We start from the raw sequence: 6,277 nt of genomic DNA, 5'->3' as shown, positions 1-6,277 counted from the left end.
CAGAATCCCCCCCCCCCCCCCCCCACGCGCACAAACACACACACACACATTGCTGACATCATCAATTTTTTTGAGTTTAGATGGTTAGAATTTTATGAAAAAAATAATAAAGTATTGTAGACTTGAACTGGGGCGCAATATTCAATTTCCAGTCCTCATGCACACCGGCGCACCACTTATGTGCACCTTGGATATGGACAAGAATGAAACACAAAAATATCAAAATGAACGGTTGTCGTTCTAACTTAACGTAATTGAAATGTTGTTTTTTTAAATCCAAAATGACAACAATCATTCAAAACATCAGAAGCGAAGAATAAAAAATAAATCAAATTGCGTGCCTGGCATCCATCATAGGCTGACCTTCAGGACCCTCGCGCTTCCTGTCCTTTATGGGACCCTCACAATGCAGCTGCCAAGAGAAGGGGGTCCGGAGGGGTCTGAGAACCGAGCAGGGTGGTTAAGGACCTCGTCTCTCCCTCCCAGCCCTCCTTTTTAAATTGTAGTCCATCAGTCTCTCCAGATGAAGAGAGCTGAGTGCTTTCTGGAGTGAGCTGAAGAATGACTCTGGAAAGACTTTCATTGTGGAACAGTCAACTAGCGTGTTAGCATTTCACAACATTCTTTCCTTTTTTGTTCTTAGGTTGTGATCTCGTTATCGTGTAAACATGCCAACTGTTAGCATGTTAGCATTTGATCCATTCTTATTGTAAATAGTACACAACTATAGGGAAAATGTCCAATCCCTATTAATATGCCTCACAATGTTTTTGTCCAGGATGTTAGCATACTAGCATGCACTAGCTAGCATGTTAGCGTTAGAGCCCTTGCCATTGAAAATAGCCATCATGGCAAAATCTAAAATTCCTATTAATATGACAAAGCTTGTTTTTATTCTCACATTGCTACCATGCTATATGTTAGCATACCAACTGTTAGCATTTGTTAATTTCTCTTTTAAAAGCACCCGACAAGAGGGTAAAAATGCAAAATTATTTTAAATCTACCGTAATGATGTTTTTTTTGTTTTTTTTACACTTCTACTATATTGTGGGGCAAAATGAAAATATAAAATATCCCTATTCCTTAGTGTTTTTGTACTTTAGTTGCTATCTTGCATTGTGTTAGCCTAGCAACCATTATCATGTAAACGTTTGAACACTTCAGTTTGGAATTAGCATCCGATTACATGGCAAAATGTAAAGTATCTATTCATTTGTCACAGCGTCTTTTTGTGCTCATGTTGCTATCGTGCTATCAATAGTTAGCATGTTAGCATTTTAACACTTAGGAAAATAGGAAATAGTGTCTAACTAAAGCTCATGATGTCAAGTCACCGCTGCTCGCTTCTTATGTTTAGCTTGCTATACTATATGTTAGCATAGCATCTGTTAGCATTGGATCTTGAATCTTATGACGTTGAACGCATCTTGTGCCTTTTAGCAAAACTCTTTGTTCGTTTTTGAGAAATAACATAGTTTTCTCTCTTTGTGGTCTTCTTTTTATACAGTAGTGGAATTTGAATGCATGTACGGCGAACGGGATGTTCTTAATCCACATATATTCACAAAACGTATGCACGCATGCAGCTAACTGTTTACCATGGCAGTCCGCCTTTGAAGGTGGCGCCGGTACTGAAGTGATATGGATCTGCAAAGACCTTGGGCGGCAACATGCGTGGCTCGACGAGGCCACCCCACCGACCGGGCAGCCTTAATGCGTTGGGTGAATCGAGTCTTTATTCAGCACCCTACTTCACCACCATCCACAGCGATTTTATTTTTTTATTTTTCCACGAAATGCACTCCGTGGCAAATCTATGTTTTCCTTTCATCTTAAGAGGGGAGAAAATGACAGCTAGCGCTAAAAGCGAGCATAGTGAGAAGTCTAACTTGAAACCCTAACCATACAGGTTTGAAATAAAAATGTGGAACCCTAATCCTGCCTTGAAATCTTAATTTGAAACCCTACCATCCTTCAAACTTGAAAACTGTTGGTTGAAATGCTTTAAAGTTCAAACCCTGTCTAAAAAAAACTCACTCCCAACCCTTCCTTGTGGCTTCAAACCCTAATTTAAAACCCTAATCCTGGTTTGAAACCGTACCATGCTTGAACCCTAACTTGAAAACTGTCGGTTGAAACACTTTAAAATTCTAACCCTGTCTAGAAAACCTGACTTCCAACCCTTCCGTGTGGCTTCAAACCCTAATTTGAACCCCTAATCCAGGAATGAAACCCTTTTTTTAAATGCTATTGCTAAACCTCAACACTAGCGTTGAACCCTATTTTAAAACCCATAATACTGTCTTGAAACCCCAAACTTGAAACCCAGAAACCTGCCGTGAAACCTTACGTTGAAACTATAACCCTTTGAAACCCAAACTTGAAACTCCAACCTTGCCTTTTGAACCTTAATTTGAAACCCAGAAAACCTCATTTTTGCTGAATATCTTAACATAGAACCCTTACCCTGACTTGAAACGCCTGCTTCAGAACCCTGGCTTGAAACGCTAATCCATATATAAAACCCTAAATTGAAACCCTAATCTTTGCTTAATATCCCAATTTAAAACCCTAACCATGACTTCAAATCAAAACCCTAATCTTGTTTAAAATCCAAACTTAAAACCCTAAAACTAGCATATTTAATGTTAATTATAATAATGCTAATAATAATAGATCAGAGTAACACAGCAAGAGAGGAAAAGGAGAGCGTGGAGGAAAAACTAAGCTAAGCTAACTAAACTAAATAAAATACAAAATAATGAGCGTGGGCTTGGGCTAAATAGGTCGCCTATTGTCCTGAGCGAGCGAGCTGGCCTTGCTCGCTCGGTCCTTGAGAGCCGCCGCCGCCGCCGCCGCGTGCGTGAAAAGAGCGCCAAGGCGCAATCGACAAACGTGGAAAAAGACGGTGGCCCATTCAAAGCGCAGCAAAAACAAGTTTGGTTTTGCAGCCGCCTCGGGAATCGAAAAAACAATGAAGGACGAGTGCTCTTCATTTAGTGCGGATGGAACGCACGCACGCACGCATTGTAACGTCACGGATGGAAATGCAAGGCAGCCTTCAACCTGGTTTTACAACTGGCCAATAAAGTGGAGGCTTGTTTCCATAAAAAGGATTACAGCGCGAAGCAAAATATTACAAAACAAACTGTATGTAGATTAAAGCACAAAAAAGTCGGCAACGCGCATTAGCGTTAGCATTAGCATAATCCTGCGAAACATACTGACATTGCGTCTTAATGGGCAAATGAGAGGACACGAAGGATGCGGAAAAACATGTCATTTGTCAATTTTTTTTGCATTTCATTGACTTGATGCCGACTGAACAGCATTTATTGTTTCATCAGAAAGTCGGACGATAACAGTGTTTAATTGGCAAAATTTCGACGGATTACGAAGATACTTTAATCGACCACTGGATTCCACTGCATGGGTTTCAAACTATAAGGTTAGGGTTTTAATTTAGGGTCTCAATTCGGGTTTTGCGTTTCAAATTGGGGTTTTCAAAGCGGTGCCTCGGGCTAGGGTTTCAAACAAAGTTTTGGGTTTGAATTAGGGTTTCAAACTAGGGTATAAAATTAGGGTAAGGGTTTTGAATTAAGGTTTCATATTAGGGTTTAAAACTGTGATTTGGGTTTCAAATTGGGGTTTTAAACTCAGATTGGGGTTTTAAATTAGGGTTAAGGTTTCAAAATTGGGGTTTTTAGACGAGGGTTGGGTTTTCAAACCCAGCGGCTCTGGAATGCCCTTCCAGAGAGACCCTGAAGGCTCCACAGACTGTGGAAGTTTTTTTTTTAAAATCCTCAAGACCTTTCTTTTTAAAAAGGCCTTTTTTTTTTGGTGCTAAATTTTATGGTTTTAAACTGTTTAATTTATTGTAATTTTGTTTTAACTTTTCCCTGTAGCACTTTGAGATTTCTTTAGAAATGTAAAGTGCATTACAAATTAAATGTATTAAATGAGGGTTTTAAACTCCAATTAGGGTTTTTATAAAACTAGGTTTGTTTGTTTCCAAATGAAACTAAAACACAAACTAGAATGAGGGTTTCAAAGTAGAATTGATAACTGAATGGAGTTAGGGTTTTAAAATACGGATACTATTAAAAATGTCTTTTCTAGGGGATTAAATGTCTTTTATGTTGTCCGTTAGTCTGTAGGACGGAGCTGAAAAGAAGAATGTGCTCCACATTTCTGGAAAAGAAGAAGAGGGGGGGGGGGGGGGGGGGGGGGGCAAAGCAAAGATTTCTTTGCAGTGCCACTTGAAGTTCGCATTGACGCGGCCTTGATGGCTCGTCGCGTTTAATCCAGAAGGTGGCACAATTGTGTAGGCGCTGGTCCCCACCGGATGCCCATTCATTGCAAAGCCCCGTGGAGGAGGAGGAGGGGTTCGAGGGGGAGGGGTTGCGAGGTCTCGTCCCACAGACGCCTCCATCTTTGTTGCGCGCCGCTTGACCCGCTGCCCCCAAGACGCTTTTGACAAGTTGCCAAAATGTCACGGCCTCAATCATTTGAATAGGAGAAAAAAAAAAAATGTATCGAGAGGCAGAATGTGGATATTGAAAGTTACCAAGGGCGCGAGGCTTTTGTCCGCCGAGTGCACTCTGCCGCTTTTATTCCTTTTTCCTCTCTCTCTCTCTCTTTCTCTCTCTTTGACGCCGTCAGCCTTCGTTCGGAGTCTGGCGTCAACACGATGCGTCGCCGTCGCCGTCCTTCCGTCCGCCATGTTGAAAACTTACTCGCACTTAACGGCTCATAAGGAGCGATTTTGAATTCCAGTCTGACAATTGGCACCGGTTCTCGTTTGATTCGCTTTTCATTCAGATTTGATTCTCATCCAATCCATATTTCCACCCTGATTGATTCACATTTTATTGATTTGGTTTAAATGAATTTCTGTTTGATTCACAACATTTCCATTTGACTCACATTTGAATGCATATTTGATTCACATTTGATCACAATTGACTCCCATCAGATTTACACTTGACATGTTTGGAATAGTATTTAATTATTATTTGATTCCCACTTACTTGAATGTTTCCCCGTTTTTCATTTAATTAATGAGTCACATTGATTTCAATTTGATTCACATTTCATCCCATTCCACTTTATTCCAATTTGAGTCCCTTTTAACCAATATTTGATTCAAAGCGTTTCCTGTCACTCACATTGATTTATAGTGGCGTCACACCGATTCCAATTTGATTCTGATTTCAGACACAACAATGGCAACTTGATTATCATTTCATCCCACATTTAATTCCAACTTGATTCCAATAATCTGCATTGATTCTCATTTGATTGCCATTTAATGATGTGCTTTATATTCCATTCCCGTTTAATTAACATTTGATTCATTCTTATTTTATTTAAATTCATTTCAATTCTTCACATTTTATTCCCATTTGATTCATATTTTACCCTGAGTTGAGTCCCCATTCGATTGCAATTGGATTCACATGAATGTGAATCCGCATTTCATTCCTATACGATTCACACCAATTCCAGTTCATTGTATTTGCGTCTAATTGGATTTACAATAACTTTTTTTTTTTTAATCCTCATTTTCGGCAGATTTTTAGGCAAACTGCGTGTGTGTGAAAGGACAGATCTGCATTCACCCCATTTGTGTATGCGACCGGACAAGGATTTGTACGTAGTGCGTATGTGAAAGGACTGATGGATGTTTACACCACGTGTGTTTATTATTATTACATTAAGTAAAGTGGGAATCATTTGGGGGTAGCGACCCTCTTCATTCTGAGATGATGCTGCATGGCAGTGTGTGTGTGTGTGTGTGTGTTAGTTGGAGGGGGCGCACTTGACCTCCCTCTCAACGGCGGAGACGATGGAGAGCTTCTCAAGGTTGTCACTCAAGACTACCCCCGCTCTCTGCATGCTACACCTTTGTTTCATCCACCATCTCTCCACTTGTACCTTCTTTTGACTTCACGGAGCAGAATGTTGCCAATCCGAGTGAACGAAGCTCCTAGAATTCGGTTTCACCGTCAGAAGCTAACCCGGCGAAACTCATAGAATAATCTCATTCCCAATAATAATAGTATTCATAATGTACTTTACAACCAAGAGAAACCTGAAATCCCAATTAAACATGTTTGAGGAATTTGGTTCCGCCTTCATGAGCTAACCAGGTTCCACTGTCAAACAATATTATGCACTGTAATATTATTCATAATATAGTACATAACCGAGAGGAACACAAAAGTCTATTGGGAGCATCTTGAAGAATTTGGTTCCACCTTCATGAGCTAAC

The 6,277-nt window shown here is 40.1% G+C and overlaps 1 protein-coding gene across 1 annotated transcript in view; it reads left to right on the top strand.

Moving 5' to 3' along the window:
- The window catches only part of rps6ka5 (ribosomal protein S6 kinase, polypeptide 5), a 32,196-nt gene extending 30,894 nt beyond the window's left edge, over positions 1-1,302 (top strand). The window contains exon 18 of the transcript XR_013293719.1: positions 358-1,302. The gene's annotated coding sequence lies outside the window, so the exon portion shown is untranslated. The remainder of the gene's footprint in view (positions 1-357) is intronic.
- Positions 1,303-6,277: the final 4,975 nt, after the last annotated feature.

Source organism: Vanacampus margaritifer, chromosome 1 (assembly GCF_051991255.1).
Source record: "Vanacampus margaritifer isolate UIUO_Vmar chromosome 1, RoL_Vmar_1.0, whole genome shotgun sequence".
Classification (NCBI taxonomy): Eukaryota; Metazoa; Chordata; class Actinopteri; order Syngnathiformes; family Syngnathidae; genus Vanacampus; species Vanacampus margaritifer.
This window is presented reverse-complemented; position numbering and strand designations above follow the sequence as displayed.